Source organism: Papio anubis, chromosome 3 (genome assembly GCF_008728515.1).
Source record: "Papio anubis isolate 15944 chromosome 3, Panubis1.0, whole genome shotgun sequence".
NCBI classification, from domain to species: domain Eukaryota; kingdom Metazoa; phylum Chordata; class Mammalia; order Primates; family Cercopithecidae; genus Papio; species Papio anubis.
Window position 1 is genome coordinate 94344080 of NC_044978.1, and position 19923 is coordinate 94364002.

The 19923-nt window shown below is 41.4% G+C and overlaps 1 protein-coding gene across 2 annotated transcripts in view; it reads right to left on the reverse strand.

The window, feature by feature from the left end:
* The window catches only part of CORIN (corin, serine peptidase), a 279582-nt gene that overhangs the window by 236533 nt on the left and 23126 nt on the right, over positions 1-19923 (reverse strand). The gene's annotated exons all lie outside the window — the stretch shown is intronic.

Sequence of the window (19923 nt, forward strand, 5' to 3'; positions counted from 1 at the left end):
TTGTGCCACCGCTCTGAAGTCACCCTCTTCGGTGAGTGTTCCCCTTCCCTACCTATTCACCAGAAGTCCCCTCAGCCAGAAGTTGTGTGCACGCCCGAGGCCCCTTTTAGGCCACCAGGTGGCCATTTAGAGGACTCCAACCCGGAGATGTCCGTCTTGTAGTTCCTCTTTTCTCTGAGTGGCTCCAGGAGGCCCCGGTCTTTAACAGTGGCAAGGGACACTTTGTCGCTGTGCAAGGCTGGTTTCTGTTTTTCTGTTGGCTGGGAAATGGGAACCTCACAATCAAAAATCCCTAGGGACACTCCCCTGGGTTGTCTCCTCCAAAATTTAGAAACCTTACATTTGGCTCAGGATCTAAAACGAAAAAGACTAATCTTCCTTTCCACGGTGGCATGGCCACAATATAAATTAGACAACCAATCTTAATGGCCTCCCAAAGGTAGGCTTGACTATAATATTCTATTAGACCTCTCTAATTTTTGTCAAAGACTAGGAAAGTGGTCAGAAATCATTTATGTCCAAGGCTTTTGGGACTTGCGTTCTCGCCCAGACCTGTGCACCCAATGTTCAATGGCCCAGGTCTTATTAGCTAAAACTTGGCCCTTGGCCCCCACCTCAACAACAGAGGAGGACTGTGCCTTCATTTCAGATGGGGCCGAAGGCAGGGCACCTCCCCCCTGACCTTCTGGCTCCATTTCAGATGGGGCCGAAGGTGGGGCACCTCCCCCCTACCTTCCACCTCCATTTCAGATGGGGCCGAAGGTGGGGCACCTCCCTCCCGACCTTCCAACCCCCTCCCTATGCCCCTCCCACCACCCCTCCCACTCCTTCTTCAGCCACTCCTCCCACCTCTCCCATTGCAGCTCATACCCACTTGAAAACCACTATACCAAACCTTACTAATCAACCTTCCACTAATCAACCTAATCAACCTCCCAGTGGTTTGCTGGCCCCCCTCCGAGAGGTTGCCAGAGCCGAAGGGCTAGTTAGAGTCCATGTCCCTTTTTCCCTGGCAGATCTTTCCAAAATTGAAACGGCTTGGCGACTTTTCAGCTAACCCCACCCTATATTCCAAGGAGTTTCAATACCTATGTCAGGCATATGACCTTACCTAGCATGATTTACATGTCATTCTTACTTCCACTCTAAACTCAGGGGAAAGAGAGTGCATTCTTGCAGCCGCCAGGCAGCATGCAGACCAATTACACTTAACTGACCCTGCCATCCCGGTGGGTGAGCAAGCTGTCCCATCTGCAGACCCTGAGTGGGACTACCAACCCCAACAACCCGGGCGTCGCAGAAGAGACATTATGATACAGTTCCTCTTAGCTGGCATGCAGGCAGCCTTTAACAAAATAGTAAATTTTGATAAATTACAAGAAATTATTCAACATTCACATGAGAATCCTGCCTCCTTTTTAAAAGAGGCACTTGTCCAATTCACCCGACTGGATCCCACCTCTCCGGCAGGAGCTACTGTCCTTGCCGCTTATTTTATCTCCCAGTCAGCCCCTGACATCCAGAAAAAATTAATAAAGGTAGAGAATGGACCTCAAACCCCCATTCAGGACTTAGTCAAGTTGGCTTTCAAGGTTTTTAACTCTAGGGAAGAAGCAGCGGAAGCTCTTCAACAAACCAGAGTAAAACAGAAGGCCGCCCTCCAAGCACAAGCTTTAGTGGCTGCCCTCCAACCTGCGTTACCCACTTTGCCGGCAAGGAAAGCCAAAAATAAGTCTCCTAAGGGCTCCTGCTTTAAATGCGGAGACCCAGGACACTGGGCAAACCAGTGTCCCCAAATCAAAGCGGCCACTCCGTCCAACCAATGCTTCAAGTGTGGTGCAACTGGGCATTGGGCAAATAAGTGCCCAAATCCTCACCCGCCTACCACACCATGCCCAGCCTGCCAGCAAGAGGGACATTGGAAGTCTGATTGCCACACCAGCAGGGCAGGCATTGCGCCTCAACGTGGTGCCTCTCCTCAAGCGTCAGAAGGCTCCTTCCAGCTCCTACACCTGGACGACGACCGACGGTGCCAACACTTGGAGACCCTGGTCACCCTCGCTGAGCCTAGGGTAACTCTACAGGTAGTGGGTAAGCCAATTTCTTTTCTCATCGATACGGGGGCTACCTATTCTGTTTTGCCAACCTATGGAGGTCCTAGTCAGCCATCCACTATCTCAGTAGTTGGGGTAGACAGTAAACCGTCTAACCCTCACCAGACCCCAATGTTAAATTGCTGCCTGGACTATGCATGCTTTGCTCACTCTTTCCTCATCATGCCCTCTTGTCCCACCCCCCTTTGGGGATCAGACATCTTAACCAAGCTCAAGGCATCTATTTCCCTTCCCTTTCATCCTCACCCTGGCTCTAACATCACCCTCATAGCACCTTTGTGCCCTCATAACCAAGGTCCTAATCCTCCCCCCCCCAATGTTTCCAGTGTTGGTCAACTCACAGGTATGGGACACCTCTACCCCGGTAGTCACCCAACACCATAAGCCAATTCTCATTCACTTAAAAGACCCTACCCACTTTCCGTCTCACCCCCAATTCTCGCTCTCTTTGTGCCACCAACTAGGAATTAAACCCATCATAGATCATCTACTCCAACAACAGATTTTAATTCCTACCCGTTCTCCTTGTAACACCCCCATCCTCCCTGTCAAAAAACCCTCAGGGGCATACAGATTAGTTCAGGACTTACGTATCATTAATGAGGCAGTAATCCCAACACACCCGGTGGTCCCAAACCCATATACCCTTTTATCCCGTATACCTTCCAAAACCTCTCACTTCACAGTCCTTGATTTAAAAGATGCATTCTTTTCCATTCCCTTACACCCCAACCGCTATTTTCTGTTTGCCTTTACTTGGGAAGACCCCGAAACTTATACGTCTACTCAGCTAACCTAGGCAGTCCTCCCTCAGGGCTTCCGGGACAGTCCCCATTTTTTTTGGACAGGCATTGGCCAAAGATCTGGCCCAGTGCCCAATCAGTTCTAGCACAATTATCCAGTTTGTTAATGATTTACTCCTGTGTAGCCCTTCACATGATGTCTCCCTACAGGACACCGCCCTCCTCCTTATTTAGGAGGGCTAGGTTACAGGGTCACCAAACAAAAGGCCCAACTTTGTCTCCCTGCAGTTATATACTTAGGTATAGAACTTACTCTTGTGTCCAAGTCCCTTACTATAGACAGATTAAGTCTTATTCAGGACCTCACCCCCTCAACCAACGGAGAAGAAATCTTATCTTTTTTAGGACTGGTAGGATTCTTTCGACATTGGATCTGAAATTTTGGGGTCCTGGCCAAGCCCCTTTACCAGGCTGCAAAAGAGTCCCCAACAGGACCCCTGTCCAATCCAAAACTAATCACTACTCATTTTATGCGCCTTAAGTCGTGTCTGCTGTCAGCCCCTACTCTCTCATTGCCTAACCCCCAATACCCGTTTTATCTCTTCACTGATGAATGCCAAAAAGTAGCCACAGGTCTCTTGGCCCAACCAATAGGAGCAACCTTAAAGCCAGTTGCTTATCTCTCCAAGCAACTGGACACCACAGTGCAAGGGTGGCAGCCCTGCCTATGAGCTCTAGCCGCGGCAGCAGAACTGACCAAAGAAGCCTTAAAACTTACCTTAGGAGGCCCCCTCACAGTCCATTCCACACATCGCCTCCAAGATCTAATTTCCCACAAGTGTATCAGTCATCTCACTCCTTCCCACATACAATTATTCCATGTCCTATTTTTAGAAAACCCTGACATTAAAATAACCACCTGTTCCCCTCTTAACCTGGCCACTCTCCTGCCTACCCCAAATACCTCCCATGCCCCAGAGCATTCCTGTTCTGAGGTCATTGAGTCAGCCCTCCCAACTCATCTCCACTTACGAGACCAACCCCTCCCAAATCCACAACTAACATTCTTTGTAGACGGAAGCTCCTTTACTGATCCCCAAGGAAACAAACACGCAGGATATGCGGTGGTTACTAACACCCAAGTAATAGAAGCCAAACCTCTACCATTAGGCACAACCTCACAAAAGGTAGAACTCACTGCCTTAACCAGGGCACTCCATCTATCTGAGGGAAAAACAGTTAATATATATACTGACTCTAAGTATGCATACAGGATAGCACATACACATTCTATACTCTGGCAAGAGCGGGGATTCTTAACTACCAAAGGAACTCCCATTATAAATGGCAGGCAAATCCAACTGTTACTACAAGCTCTAACCTCCCCTAAGGAGGTGGCTATCATTCATTGCAAAGGACATCAAAGGCCTACCAATCCAATTGCCCAAGGGAACCACTTTGCCGATGCCACAGCAAAATCAATAGCACTCTCCACAAAAGTCCCCAATCTCTGTTTCTTAACCTCCCAATACTCCCCTTCCTATTCCTCAGAAGAAAGAAAAAAGTAGACTTTTACAAAACCCACAGGCAACCATAATGCCTGACCAATGGATCTTTATCCAAAACTGTGTCGTCCTCCCTGAAGCTCAAACGCAAAAAATCCTAAGAGACATCCACAACTCTCTGCACATTGGGCACCAGGCTCTATATAATTTTTTATCTCCCATCATTGAGTGTCCATCCCTTCTCTCTCATCTAAAAAAAAATCGGCCAACAGTGTCTGATCTGCCTAAAGGCAAACACTCAGGGGGCAATACGCAACATACACCCTAGTCATCAGCTTAGAGGGCATCAACCCAGAGAAGATTGGCAAATTGACTTCACCCATATGCCAAGACACAAAAGACTCCACTACCTACTCACCTTAGTAGATACCTTCTCAGGATGGATAGAGGCCTTCCCCACTACGGGGGAAAGTGCATCCATTGTGGCTACCATAATTATAGAACAAATTATACCACATTTTGGGCTCCCCCAATCAATCCAATCTGATAACGGGCCGGCCTTCATTTCCAGAGTAATCCAACTGGTGGCAGATTCACTCAGCATCACCTGGAAGCTACATATTCCATACCATCCCCAGTCGTCTGGAAAAGTTGAGCGGGCCAATGGACTCATCAAGCAACAATTAACCAAACTCTCCATAGAGACACATCAGTTGTGGGTAACCCTACTTCCCTTTGCCCTTACCAGACTACGGGCGGCACCTAGAAGCCCTACAGGCCTTAGCCCATTTGAACTGGTTTACGGGAACCCTCTTGCATTACAAGAACTCCCTACTTTTCCCACACCGCTGGCACCCTACTTACCCTATCTCTCTCTCCTAAGACAATTACTTAGAGAACACGCTGAAAGGTCACTTGCCCCACCTACACAAGGAAATCCAGACACCCCCTCGGCCCTTTCTCCAGGTGACCAGGTTCTACTCAAGGATCTAGATGCAAAGGGCCTTACTCCTAGGTGGAAAGGCCCATACACAGTAATTCTCACCACTTCTACAGCAGCCAAGCCTTTAGGTCACGGTTCCTGGGTCCATTTTACCCAGTTAAAGAGAGCCCAGCCCCCTCAGGTGGAGTGGCAGTCCACCCAACTGTCACCCACCCATCTAAAAATCACCAAAATAGAAACAAGTTAGATGTGCTACACCCTCCTCAAATTTTCCCATTTCCTCGCTATTCTTCATCTTAATTTAACTGACTTTCCCTCATAAACCCCATAGATACCCTCCTTCCTGATCCATCTCCCAACCAGTGGGTTTCCCGACTTTTTACTCTCATAGAAGACCTAGCTTGGCAGGGTGCCCTCTGTGATTTCAGCAATGTTGAACTTACTCTCTACACTTTTGCCACCATTATTATGGTTCACTCTAATTCCCCTAGTTACTCCTACTAATCCTAACTTTATATGGAGACTCTCTATAACTGAAACCTGGTCTACAGACAACCAGGTACACTCAGTCATGCAGGGCACTGCAGAATGTCCCCCCCAGGGCTGTCAATCTGCCCTCTCCCTAAACTTTTCCCTAAGTTCCATCACTGGAGGCCTCCTGGCCATATGTTTCTTATATGGCCAAACAGAATATAATTGTATAAACTACTGGCAAGAAACCAACCTAGGGTGTCCACACAATTACTGTAAAATACATCATGTAATTTTAGATAACTCCAGATCCCAACGCCATCATTTTTTTACTGAAGATGGTACAACAGGAAAATATAGTCTCAATATTAACGATCCCTGGGACTCTCAGTGGGCCCAGGGGGTAAAAGGCGGGCTATATGCATCATCTTTTTCCTCATATCCCACTGCAACCATCCAGGTGAAGAGAGTACACATTCAGCAAGTACAATTCCCTAAAGGTGTACAGGCCCTACAAAATTTAACCTCAGCCATAAAATCTCATGAACAAAAACTACAAAAGCAGTTAAGCCCCCCTAACAATGAGGATCCATTCTCATGGTTAACACTTGTTCGCCAAGGACTTAACTTGACACAGGCAGCCAGACTCCCTTAGTGGCAGTCCCTCTACCTGTTGCTTTCAATATCACCACCAACTACCAGCTTCTCTCAAGCAACATCCTTGCCTCAAGTCCCATTATATCATAATCCACAAAGTCAAACCCTTCCTTTCTGCTACTATACTCCAACTCTTCATGGTGTAATCACACCCAAGCTCCCAACGGGACCCAGACGGCCCCCGTTGGCGGCTACTTCTGGTGTAACCAAACTTTATCTAAAATTCTTAACCACACCTCCAACACCCAATCCCTTTGTGTTCCGGTGTCTTTAGTACCTAGCTTAACCCTATATGGCGAAGGAGAAATGTCTGAGTTAGCTTCCCAGCTTACCACTTCCAGTAATAAAATCCAAAAATGGGCCATTTTTCTTCCCTTAGTTATCGGGGTTTCCCTAGCATCGTCCCTAGTAGCCTCAGGACTTGGAGCAGGGACCCTGGCTTACTCAGTTCAATCCACACAGACCCTCTCCACTCAGGTCCAGGCAGCCATAGAGGCTTCAGCTGAAAGCTTAGCCTCCCTACAATGTCAGATCACCTCAGTGGCCCAGGTAGCGGCACAAAATAGACAGGCATTAGATCTTCTCACTGCTGAAAAAGGAGGAGCATGCCTCTTCCTAGGAGAGGAGTGTTGCTACTACATAAATGAATCAGGCCTAGTTGACACCAACGTCCAAACATTAAACAAAATCAAAAAGGAGCTTCAACAATTTAACCTCCCCTTAACCTCCAGACCACCGGTATGGCTGCTGCCTATAGTACAGCAAATGCTTCCATTCCTAACTCCCATACTAATCCTCTGCCTTGCCTTATGTTTTGCTCCTGGTCTTATAAAATTTCTCCGAGTCAGGGTCCAAGAAATCACCCGAGTCACCTTCAATCAAATGTTCCTACAGCCCTACATTCAACTGCCAACCTCAGACCCTAATGACGTCCCTTAACAGCAGGAAGCAGACAGACAGACAACGATGTCCTAAATTCTTATAATCAATAAGAGGTTGGACTGTTTGGGTGAGGGAAAAGGGACAAGATGGAGGAAGGTGAACAAGATGGCACAGTCCCTGTTGCTTCCGGGTTCTTCATCACCAACTTGCCTGCACCCGGGAAAGTGCGGATCAACTGAGCACGCACCATGTGACATCAATCTGAAGAAACCAAAACTTACCCGACCAGGCCTATGAAGATGCCCCTATCCCGCCCACTGCCCTCCCCTTTCCAGTGCCAATGCATAAAAGTTCGCCGACGGCAGGAGCCGGCGTGACTTCCCTGGCCCCATACTTGTGGACCAGAGAACCTCACCTGAGAGCTGCTGCATATTTGCAATTAAAACCTGTCACTTTCTTACTTAATTTGGTCTTGTGTTAAACTTATTTAACTCCCCTAAATTAATTAAAACAGTATCTGGAGTCAAGATACAGCTTAGAATTTGTCTAAAAGTCTGATCTAATGTTTCTGCACTGTTAATATTCTTGTCATAAAAGTGTGACTCAATGACTTGGACCACTGAGGCTTCTAAATATATGGAAATAAAATCTATATGTGAAAACAGAGTAGAATTAAGACGTTACCTAGATACAGTCTTCTGAGGTTACCACTGGAGAGGTGATGACCAAGATCAAATAAATTGAGTAACATATGGAAAATGGTATGGTGGAGAAAGAATCAGACTGCAATCGGGTATCCTAATGCTAGTTCTGACTTTATCATCACCTGGGAAAATAGCACCACCTCTCTGGCCCTCAGTTTCATCATGGGTAAAGTAAGGCATTTGACTAGATGACCACTAATGTTGAATTCTATGAAATCTAAGATGCTCTAATGTTATCGTAGCATTTTTTAGCTATAAAAACTATAATCTAAAATTTCAGATGCTTCCTGAATGTCACTCAACTATTTTCTAAACCAGAAATGGGCTGTATTGTATCCAGAGCAAGGTAGTTGATGATCATGATGCCTAGTATGTCTAACTAGTCTAATGCATTGGGGAAACACCAGAGGTTCCTTGAATTGCTTCTTTAGGGAGGGATGAGTCCAAGTAATTGTTATTTCATTAAGTGTCATTTTACGAAACACACCTATGTATTCAAGTCTTTTATGAGCACTGGAAAATCGGACATTAATATTAATTCTTTCTCCTCCAGAGGCTCATAGTTACATGAGTCAGAAAAATAACTTCTCATTAGATAAAATTTTAAGTGCTATGATATGTTTTTAAATAGGGAGGGGGTATGAAGCTCAAAAGAGAGATCTTGATTCATTCATTCTACAAATAATTATCAATAACTCAATATATGCCAGGCACCATTCTAAGAAACAGTATGAACACAGCAGTGAAAAATAAAAGTAAAAAAAAAGATCCTGCCCGAGATAGGCAACAGAAAGATAAAGAATAAAATAAATATGTCCAGGCACAGCAGCTCATACCTGTAATACCAGCACTTTGGAAGGCCGAGGCAGGCAGATCACGAGGTCAGGAGTTCGAGACCAGCCTGGCCAACATGGTGAAACCTCGTCTCTACTAAACATACAAAAATTAGTCGGGCATGGTGGCAGGCACCTGTAATCCCCGCTACTCAGGAGGCTGAGGCAGAGAATTGCTTGAATCCAGGAGGCGAAGGTTGCAGTGAGCCAAGATTGCACCATTGCACTGCAGCCTGGGTGACAGAGCAAGACTTCATCTCAAAAAAAATAAAAAATAAATATAAATATACACTATACTTTTATGTGGTGAAGAAGGCTATTAAGAAAGATGAAATAGAACAAGGGACTATAGACTGGTAGAGAATTATATTTAGATACAGTAGTCAGAGATGGCCTCTGCTTTACATGACATTTGGGCAGAGACATTGATAAAGTGAAGGAAGATTTAGGATATCCAAGGCAGAGAGAATACCTAGAGAAAAGGCCCTGAGGCAGGAGCTGCTTTGATGGGTGTGCAAAGTGCCAGGGAAGGTTATGTCTTGAGATAAGGTGGGAAAGGTAGCCAGGGGCTAGATTATATAGGGTTTTGTTGGACATGGTAAGGAGGCAGGGTTTGCTTCTGAAGGATGCAAAGTAAGGGAAGAGTTTTGAGCAAAAGAATGATATGATCAAATTTTTATTTCTAAAAGACCATTCTAGATGTCATATGGAAAATGAAGAGGCAGAGAGTAACAGTTAAGCAGGGTGGAAATTAGGAGATAATTTCTATATTTATGATAATATGCACCAATATTTTCAGTTATAGCATTACAGTATGGGATATGTTATACGATAACTTGTTTCTATATTTATATTTATAATTATGTAAATCACATATATAGCATATGTTATTATATAATCATATGCCATGTTGCTATATTCCAAAAATATTATATTAATATTATATGTATATGTTATAATGCATTTTATAATTATATAATAATGCTATATCTATTATATCTATTGTTGTTTACTTTTATATTCTTAGAAAAAGATGGTGATGGTTTGGAGTAGGAAAGTAGCTATAGAAGGAGAAATACTCATTTGAGGTAAATATTTTGAAGTTAGACTCAACAGGATTTGCCAATGGATTTTCTGTGGGATGGAAGAGCAAAAGAGGGCTCGTGGAGGAATTCTAAGTGTTAGCTTCAGCAACTATGTGAATAATGATGCCATTTCCTGGGGTGGAGAAGAATGTGAAGCATGTGTTGGTAGTGAGGCTAAGAATTGATTTTGGATGTATTAAATTTAAGATGAGTATTTGACTGTGTAGATGAAATGGTAAGTGAGCAATTGGATATACAGATCTAGATTTCAGAGAAGTCAAGGTAGGAAATATAAATTTAAGTGTGTTTGGCCACAGGATAGGATGAGCTGAACAGGGAAGAGAGTGAGAAAAAAAGAATTATGATGCCTGAGCTCTAGAGTTCTCCAACATTTGGAAATAAAGAGAAGGAGAAACCAGTAAAGGAGCTATCAGCAAAAGAAGAGGAAAGCTGGAGAGTGGCCCTATGGTAGCAGAGTGATCTACTGTGACAAGACCTGCTAAGAAGCACAAGTAATATGAGAATTGAGAACTGACCACTGGATTCAGCATGTTCTTCCTTCTTCCAAGAATGCTGTTTCAGGTGTCCACATAGATGGCAACCTCTCTTTCTTCAGGTCCTTACTCAAAATTACCTACTTGGTAATACTGGCAATGGCCAATCTATCAAAAAGCCAATCCGCTCTTCCAGTTACCTGTATCCCCTTTCCCTGCTGTATTCATTCTCCTTAGCTCTTTATCATTATGTAATAAATTAGGCGTTTTGCTTGTTTATCTTACTTATTATCTATTTCCCTCATTAGAATATAAAATCCATAAAGAAAAAAAATAATCTTCAAAGTAGAAAAAAAAATTATCAAGACTATATATGTGGCTGGGCACAATGGCTCATACTTATAACACCAGCACTTTGGGAGGCTGAGGCAGTAGGATCGTTTGAACCCAGGAGTTCAAGACCAAACTGGACAATATAGTGAGACCTCATCGCTACAAAAAGAAAAAAAATTAATGTTAGCCAAGCATGGTAGTGGTTGCCTGTAGTCCCAGCTACTTAGGAGGCTGAGGTGGGAAGACTGCTTGAACCTATGAGACTGAGGTTGCAGTGAGTCAAGATCGTACCACTGCACTGCAGCCTGGGAGACAGAACGAGACTCTGTATCAAATAAATAAATAAATAAATAAATACTATATGTGCTACATTAGGAGAAAGGAAAGCACTAGTTTCAGAAACATTCAAGCTGAAATAGTACCGCAACCTGCATCACAGACTATAGGCACCAACAAATACTCATAAGATTTTAGAGTTAGAAAGTACAAATTTATTCCTGCTTCTTTAAAAACACAGTCATAGCATAAGTCATACCAATTCAGTATATTTCTTGCTATATACGCAAATACTGCCCTTTTCTCATCAGTGACTGCTCTGTATCTAGAACAGCACCTGAACACAGTCAGGAGTGGGTGGATAAACACTTACTAAATAAATGAATGAATTAAATTTCCTAAATAAAAATTACTTTGTACATAATTATGCAAATAACTACTTCTTACAGAGTCTATTCCTAAATCATCCAAAAATCCTTCAAGTAGAAAATGTATTTGGCAAGAAGTAAAAACATAAATAATAACCACAATTGCATACTAATATGATGTGTGTACCTGTTGACTACCACACAACTCCTTACACCTTGGAATCAGATCAGACACTGCCACCCCTCATTGCCTGCTCCACATGGATTCTTTCATAGCACAACTTTTGCATAGCAACCGCCAAGAACCCAGCTTTGTGGAGACAGGACAACAACAAAAGGAATATAGCACAATCTAATGTTGAAACTGTGAGCTACCTCAAGCTAGTATTTCATTCGATGACCAACAGATGTCAAGTATCGCTGCATTTACCTCAAAAATTAAAAATATCCAGCAAAGTCCCTTGAGTCACTTTAGCAACCTAGAGTACAAGAGCACACAGTTTGGAAACCATAGTCCAAGTGCTTGCTTAATTATTTCTCCCAGTGCCTAATTTTAAAACAAACAAAACAAAACCAAACCTATCCCTTGACCATTCCAAGGTTTTGCCAAACATATGCTGTCTTTAGCTCTGAAAGCAATAATATGCACTCAGAGAAATTGTCTACAAAGAGATTAACATCAGCTTGCTATTTCTTAAGGTACATCATCAGATAGAGATATGTTGATATTTTTATTTTAAACAAGGTTTGTTTAAATTGCCATCAAAGATCAGGCAAACTTGAGGCAGCATTTAAACTGTCTCTGATAAGCAGAATGTTTTGAAATGTGAAGATTAATTCTATCTGCCTAATGTGACATTATATCATGGATTTTATTAAATACCAAAATTATTCTTACCAAAATTAAATACCAAAATGTTCTTAAATAAAATTATGTAGAGTTAGTTAATACAAGATGGTTAGTCATTACAGTCTGTTAACTTTGTTTAGATGCACAAACAATACTTGCTAGAGGTTATCCTAATTCATATGCTAATCTGGTGGATTTAGCTAAAATTCTATTTATTGTTTGAAGTTTATGATATTACCAAGCCAAAATGTCAAACTGTTCTCAAACCAAAATGAGAGTGTTCATTTTAATAGATGGGACTGTATGCAAAATTATGGCAGAATTCAATGACCTCTTGTCTTATCACAAAATATTTGCTTACAATGTTAAAAAAAAACAACTAAAAAGAAAAAATCATCCAAAATCAACACTGTGTATTGGTTTGAGACAAATTTAGTACCTTAATTCTTCAGGTAGGAAGATGATAAACTGCAACTGTACTCTTCCATTTCAGAAAAGCAAGGACCAGCCTCAAGGATAATAAAGTCACTCCTACTGGGTTATCCTAAACTGGACACAGAAGTTCCCTCTAAACACTGTGGGGGCATTACACTGTCACATATTAATATACTCACGAATCTAAAGAAATGCAGATACTGAGACTCCACTTGCTGCTAGATATTCAACTTGGAACTTTGTCCTGCACAATCATTATGCCAAAATGTGATTGGTGTTCTTTTTTCAGTCTTAGAGATGGAGTTTTGCCAATCCATCTCCACTCTGTCTATAGAGCAAAAACAAGTCACTTGTTACCCCCTCATTTAAGATGAAAAATGGACAGTGCTAGATGCTTCCTACTCTGTTCTTAAAAAATTATGAAAGTGACCCTCACATGAATTAAAAGTAGATTTGTTGAATAACAGATTAATAATATGGATAGTTCTCAAGCCAGGCATCTGTCAATTCTCTACAATAATAGCTCTCCCTCAACCAACAAGCAAAATGCCTCCAAAATCATCCATCAGTGAATTATTCCAAACCCAGATATCTTTTGTTGTGATGTTTGTTTTTAATATCCCAGGAGATATAAAGAACAAGCATCTGGTTTTCAGTAAGTCTTTTAATCCCATTTTCTGGCATGTAATTGAAGCATACGAAGTTCAAATAACTCATGCCATCTCTCAAAATGAAATTACTCAGTTCACACCAGAACACATGGTACTGCAAGCCAACCCTGCCCACATTTTCCATTTGAAAATTAACAAAATAACAGCACCATATAGTCCTCTCCCAAATTTCAGAATCACATATCCCAGAATGTAGATTCAATATGGAGACTAAATACCAGCAAAATATGTATCCTATCAAAGAGACTAGATAATAATAACCCAGTACCCAGGCACCATATCACATTAGCGTTTCTGTTTTGAGGATACATTGTTTAGCTGAAGTCTGAACTGTGAGAGAGGAGACTGGAATGTTTCAAAGGCAACTTGTACAATATTGTCTCAGCCACTGAAAATCTACGTGACCTTATAAAGTCATCTTCCATTCTTAACCGTATCTACATATCTGCAAATAAGGCATAAAAAGGTCTTTCTCCAACCACAAATATCCGAAAAGTAAAGTGAAATTAGTAAAGCAAAAGAAAAACGGAAAAAAAAAAAAGTTTCTTTCAAGTTCAGAAAACTCAAGAGTCCTGATTTTTTTTTTTTTTAAACACATAGTTCAGAGTTTGCTCAATCTAGTTTCCCTGGAGGAAAGTTATTATCCTTATTTAAATAAGGAGATATCTTCAGAGGCAATAAGGGAATAGCTTAGCCTTTTAAGTAAATCCTATTTTCTTCAGTGCACTGTAGAAGGGTCATATTTGTGTAATAGTTACAGACGATGATTTTGGGAAGAAACAGTAGGCTCCTCATTTTCCAGACAAGATAGATAAATAGGATCCTGTGTCCTTTTTGGAGATGACTTTGCCCTCAATCTCAAACTTGCCAATACTATCATTTTATGAAAGACACAAACTTTAAAGTAATAAAGTTTCCTTTTAAGGTAGATATCAGAACGCTTTTTGCATATATTGGAGAATCTTAAAGGTCAGTTTTTCAATCTATATTTTTTTAAAACAATAGAGACTACAACGGGGAAAGAGGGTTGGGTTATCCATTTCTTGGGAAATTAAATATTTGATATTTATTGATAAAAATGTTTTAAATTTCACATCTTGATTATTTGATACTATGTTTCTAAGAAAGCTATGGTAAAATCCAAAGGAGTCTAACATTTAGCATAAAGCCAAACCCACATTTCATTTAGCGCTAAGGAGGCTCCTGAATTTGTGCAAATCTTAGAAACTTAATTGACTCACTGATCCTATAACAAGGGAAATGTTGTGACTTTTAAAACTTGAAACAGATTGTCAAAGTGAGTAGAGAATTAAAATATGGACTTTCTACAGCTGAAAATAATCAGGGAAAGCATACAAGACAAAATGGATTTTATGCTCTACCACAATTCATTTCAGGCATTTCAATGCAAAGTAAAACATAAACAGACGTTGAAAACAATTAACCTACTGAACCTACCTGCTGAAAAGGAATCCTGCAGTGAAAAAATACAAGTAATGATGTCATGCATTAGATGAAGCAGCAATTTCTTTCTGAACACCTAAAGCAAAAGATGAATTCCAAGCTTAACATTCATTATATGTTTTTGCTATATTTCCACAAATATTCTAGTTGAAAAATGAGAAATTCTGTGTTGAGGTTTCCATTACAAAACACGTCTACATGACATGTTAAAATCCCACTAATTTGGTTTATTCCACAAATGCTTATGTAACATCTATTCTGTGTTATAGGACTATAAAGATGAAGAAAACATAGTCCCTGTCCTCAGGGAGTTAACAGCTCACCTCCAAGAAGATATACAGCTTCACAGGTGACTTCAATACCCTGTGACTAGCATAATGCAGACATGTAAAAAGTACAACAACAAATCAACCATAGGTGCAGAGTGAACTTTTGCACTGAAACAACAGTATTTCTTGAGCGTTCATTCCAATGAGCCTCAAAGCACATATCTGTTGGTTGAAGGAGGAGGGGGGCCAAAGAAAAGCAATATAATTGATATTCTGAGAAGGACAATTTTTCACTGATGGACTCTCTCGCATATTGCAGGACATTTGGCATCCCTGGCCACCACCTAATAAATGCCAGCCATAACACATACACACACAAATACACACATTGTGACCAACAAATAGCTCCTACTTTATTTCCAAATGTTCTTTAGAGTACCACCTTCACTAGTTGAGAACCTTTTGGGCCATTCAGCAATCATCTATTGAGCCAATATGGTGTGGTCAGCTTGACTCTCTGGATACAAGACACAGCCCTCAGTAAGCAAACTGTTCCCCTTCCTATAGGCAATTAATAAACACTAGGTCTTTAAGTAAGCACTAAGGCTTATGTCTTTTTTCCACAGAGGTATGGTACATTAAAAAAAATAACCATTATGTCTCTTAATTGTGTGTGACCATCACCCTACCTGGAACACAAAGAACACAGAATTTGAATGTCAACATCAATTGAATGTCAATCAAAAATAAGTGACAGAATGTATTAAGTCCTTTAAAACCTAACATATACTACTCTTGAACCAAGAGTCTTAAGACAGTATGGAGTGGTACTGGGGGGAAAAACACACATGGAGCGATTATTTCTTGGGCTGGTAGAGCATGAGGCTTTAAGCCTTGGTGGACCCATACCAAACATGGTCCTTGTAGGACTTTAGACTGTGGACAGTCTCTGCAGCCTATGCCGGTTCCCTCAAAAACAGACCCAATGTTTCAGCTGTGGCTGAGATAGGATCAAGTTTTTAGCTTCTGGAGGTGAACAGGACAAAAGGTGCTGCCTGGAAACTACAAAACAGCTGAGATCCTTTGGTTCTCAAGAAGTAGATGTGAGCTTCTAGTTTTGACTATTTGTGCCAGTCTTAATATAAGTATTAAACTGAAGAAAGGCTGCCCCAAATTCTATTCCTCCTTATGTTGTTTTAAGCTACATTCAGGGCCATGGAAAGAAACAGACAGGATTTAAGGGAGACCTCAATCCTTAAGATGCACAGAGTTTGTTCACAGGTTCTAGCCACCCTCCATCACATGATCCTAAGTTCACCCTGGATTTGTTAAACAAATAATCTCTGACCCGGTCTCTAGATTTCTTAGACCTAATTCATGGATTCAGCTGTAGATTTACCCTTCTATAGGTGGTAGATTTCATTTGAAAACAAAAAAAATACAAGACTTTATCATCATGTATTCCTTCTTCTTGGGGTGAAGTAGGAACACAACTCAATAAAACTTTTGCAAATGCAAAGGCTGAAAAGGCAATTCAAAGGTCTGTGCATTAAACATCCTGTCTCTACAGAATGTTTATCTCAGGAGGTCAAAAAATATCTGAAATGGTTTGAAAAACATAGTTCAGTCTTATTTTCTGAAAAAGAGTTGACTAAACTACTAAATTAGAGGAAGAGATAGTTTTCCTTAAGAGAAAGTTTGAGTTTTGAGCAGATAGGCTGAGCAGATGAGAAGGAAAAAGTGAGACTCTGAAGGTCTGTGCGGATAGATACAAACGAGCAAAGAGTTGCGCCCAAATCTAATATGCTTAAATAGTTTATTGGAAAGAGAGAGATGCTTCTGAGAGCTACTAGACAATAAAGTATGGCTGGAACTCCAATAAATCAAACAGAGGAATAAAGACAAGATCTCAGAAAACAAATGAATTGACTGTCCCCAAAAGGTCAAGGATATGATAAATTACTAAAAGGTAGGTTTTCAAAAGCTGCAGATAGACATTTGATTGTAAGAACAACTAAGGAACCATGCCTAAAAGATTGGACAACTGGCCAGGCACGGTGGCTCACACCTGTAATCCCAGCACTTTGGGAAGCCAAGAAGTGTGGATCACTTGAGCTCAGGAGTTCAAGACCAGCCTGGGCAACATGGCAAAAACCGATCTCTAACAAAAATGCAAAAATTAGCCAGGCATGGTGGTGCACTCCTGTGGTCCCAGCTACTTGGGAGGCTGAGGTGGGAGGATCACTGGAGCCCAGGAAGTCAAGGTTGCAGTGAGCTGTAATCACAGCACTGCACTCCAGCCTAGGTGACAGAGCAAGACACTGTCAAAAAAAAAAAAAAAAAAAAAAAAAAATTGGACAACTATGCCAAGCAGGTATTGGAAATCTGGATGTATTGGACAGGGTAAGATCTGGAAAATCAACATCAAATTATCTGATAATTCTTAAGCGTCAAGTTTCAGCCTGACACAGTTATCATAGGTGAGTACATAAGTACTGTATGTGTAATATAATAGAAAATTTATGGAATTAGGAAAAAGAGAAGACATAGCAAAAATGAAAAATATTTAAAAGGGAGCTGGGCAACCCATAATAGATTGAGTCCAAGCCTAGGTTAGATGCGGATTTGAGAGGAGAACACCTTCTGGGTGGGAATTAGCCAACTCAGGAGGATAATGGTAGACAGGATTTACTTGAACATGAAAGCTTTCGGCAGACCCAGAATCTACCGATCTGGTATTTCTCACTATGGGAGACTTCACAAAGGAAGTCTAGAAGAGCAAGTTGGAAAAAGATCATGGCCTGAAAGCAAAGAGAAACTAAAAGCAAACCCAGCAAAGAGTACTGAACCTACAGAAAATGTAGATGGGAAATGACTAAATTAAGAAGGAAGTTAAACTCTTGCAAACTCAACTGGGCCTTCCTAGAGGAAGAGGGGACAAACAGAGACAAAAATGGCCAGGGAAAGACAATCTCTCTACAATGAGTAATAATTTCCTATGTAAAAAAGCAGGAGACAGAAGCAGTGAGAGACATGAAGGGAATCAGTCTCCCAAAAACGGGAAAGGGCGAGGAGAAATGATCCCAATAGCCTTAACTGGATAAGGGTTTCACAAGATCCGGATTCAGAAACAAAGATCAGAGGCATCCTGCATCTCATCTGTGTACCTTGATGCCCATAATTAAGCTTATTCTCTTCCATTAATTCCCACCAGCCTTCTACCTCCAAATTCTAGTCCCTCCTGGTACCTGCCTGCTTTCCTGCCCTTAGGATCTGTGAGACACCAAATAAGCCTAAGATAAAATCACCTTCTTTGGTTTAGCCAGTTCTAAGAGGTTTTCATAACTTATAATCATTAGAATGCTACCAAATACAGAATGCTTCCCAATACTTTTATAGACCATCCAGGGGGATCCTAATTGAAACTTCTTTTACAATCCTGAAGCCAAATAAACAGCCCCATCTCCCAGGGTTTGGGGAATGTCCAGAGTATAAAAGTGCCTGACTCTGGAAAGTGTCACTTTCCTCCCCTCCCGACACATTTCTTCTTTCAAATGGAACCATCCATGGTTTCAACTATTGTTCATGCTGGTTTAAATACATAGCTGCAGTCAAAAGAAAGAGAGAGGAATTTCTAGGAGCAAGAAAAGAAGGGGAAACTGAAAGCCAGAACAGGAAGTGTAAAAGTTGGGGCTAAGACATTCTGGAAATTAGGGTTAGAGGGAAATAATTAAGGTGAGGGAGAGAAATTTTCTTGGATGTCAAACTAGGAGCTTGGGTCTAGGGTTTGAATGCCAAGAAAGAGACCTGAGAAAAGGCCTAGGTTAGGAGCTGGAAATGAGAACCTTAAATAAATTCGGGACTTTCACAGTGCTACATTGTCAGTGACAGGGAAGTTAGAAAGCTCCACTTAGCCCAAGGAAAGGACTAAAATAATGTATCCCCATAAAAGTGAAAACAATAAAAAGCTCTTATAAGAAATGAAAAATTCCAAGCCTGTCTCATGAGCAGACTTGGTTACAAATTTACAGTGTGCAGCCGGTGTAGAATTCCCAAGCTGTGAAATTAATATAAAAGTACATGTACCCTAGAACTTAAAGTATAATAATAATAATTAAAAAAAAAAAAAGTAGATCTCAGACTGGTAATTCCACTAGGGTGCCTGTCAGAAGCAAACCAAAACCACTCTGCACTTCTGTAACTGCCCCCTGCCCAAAAAATGAGCTCACAATAAAAAATGTAAAACACATGAGAAAGTGATCTGATAAACTGTGCTAAGAGGTAGAAATAAAATATGGACAAGTCAATAGTCCCTGTCCTTATGGAATACACAAACTATCAAGGGGAAAATAGAGTCAATTGTTACACAAATATTCATTTAATTACAATTGTGATTAATGCTATAGATTAAGTCATACTTTTTATGAATTAAAAAATGCTATAGATAGTACAGTATAAGTAATTTATGGCAATGTGAAAAATGAACTTATGGCCGGGCATGGTGGCTCATGCCTGTCATTCCAGTGCTTTGGGAGGACGAGGTGGGCAGATCATGAGGTTAGGAGTTCAGGTCCAGCCTGGCCAATATGGTGAAATCCCATCTCTGCTAAAAATACAAAAATCAGCCAGATGTGGTGACGCCCACCTGTAGACCCAGCTGCTTGGAAGGCTGAGGCAGAAGAATCGCTTGAACCTGGGAGGCAGAGGTTGCAGCGAGCCAAGATCATGCCACTGCACTCCAGCCTGGGTGACACAGCGAGACCCCATCTCAAAAAAAAATAATAAAATGAACTTACAAACTGACTTCAACCTTTTTATTAAAACGT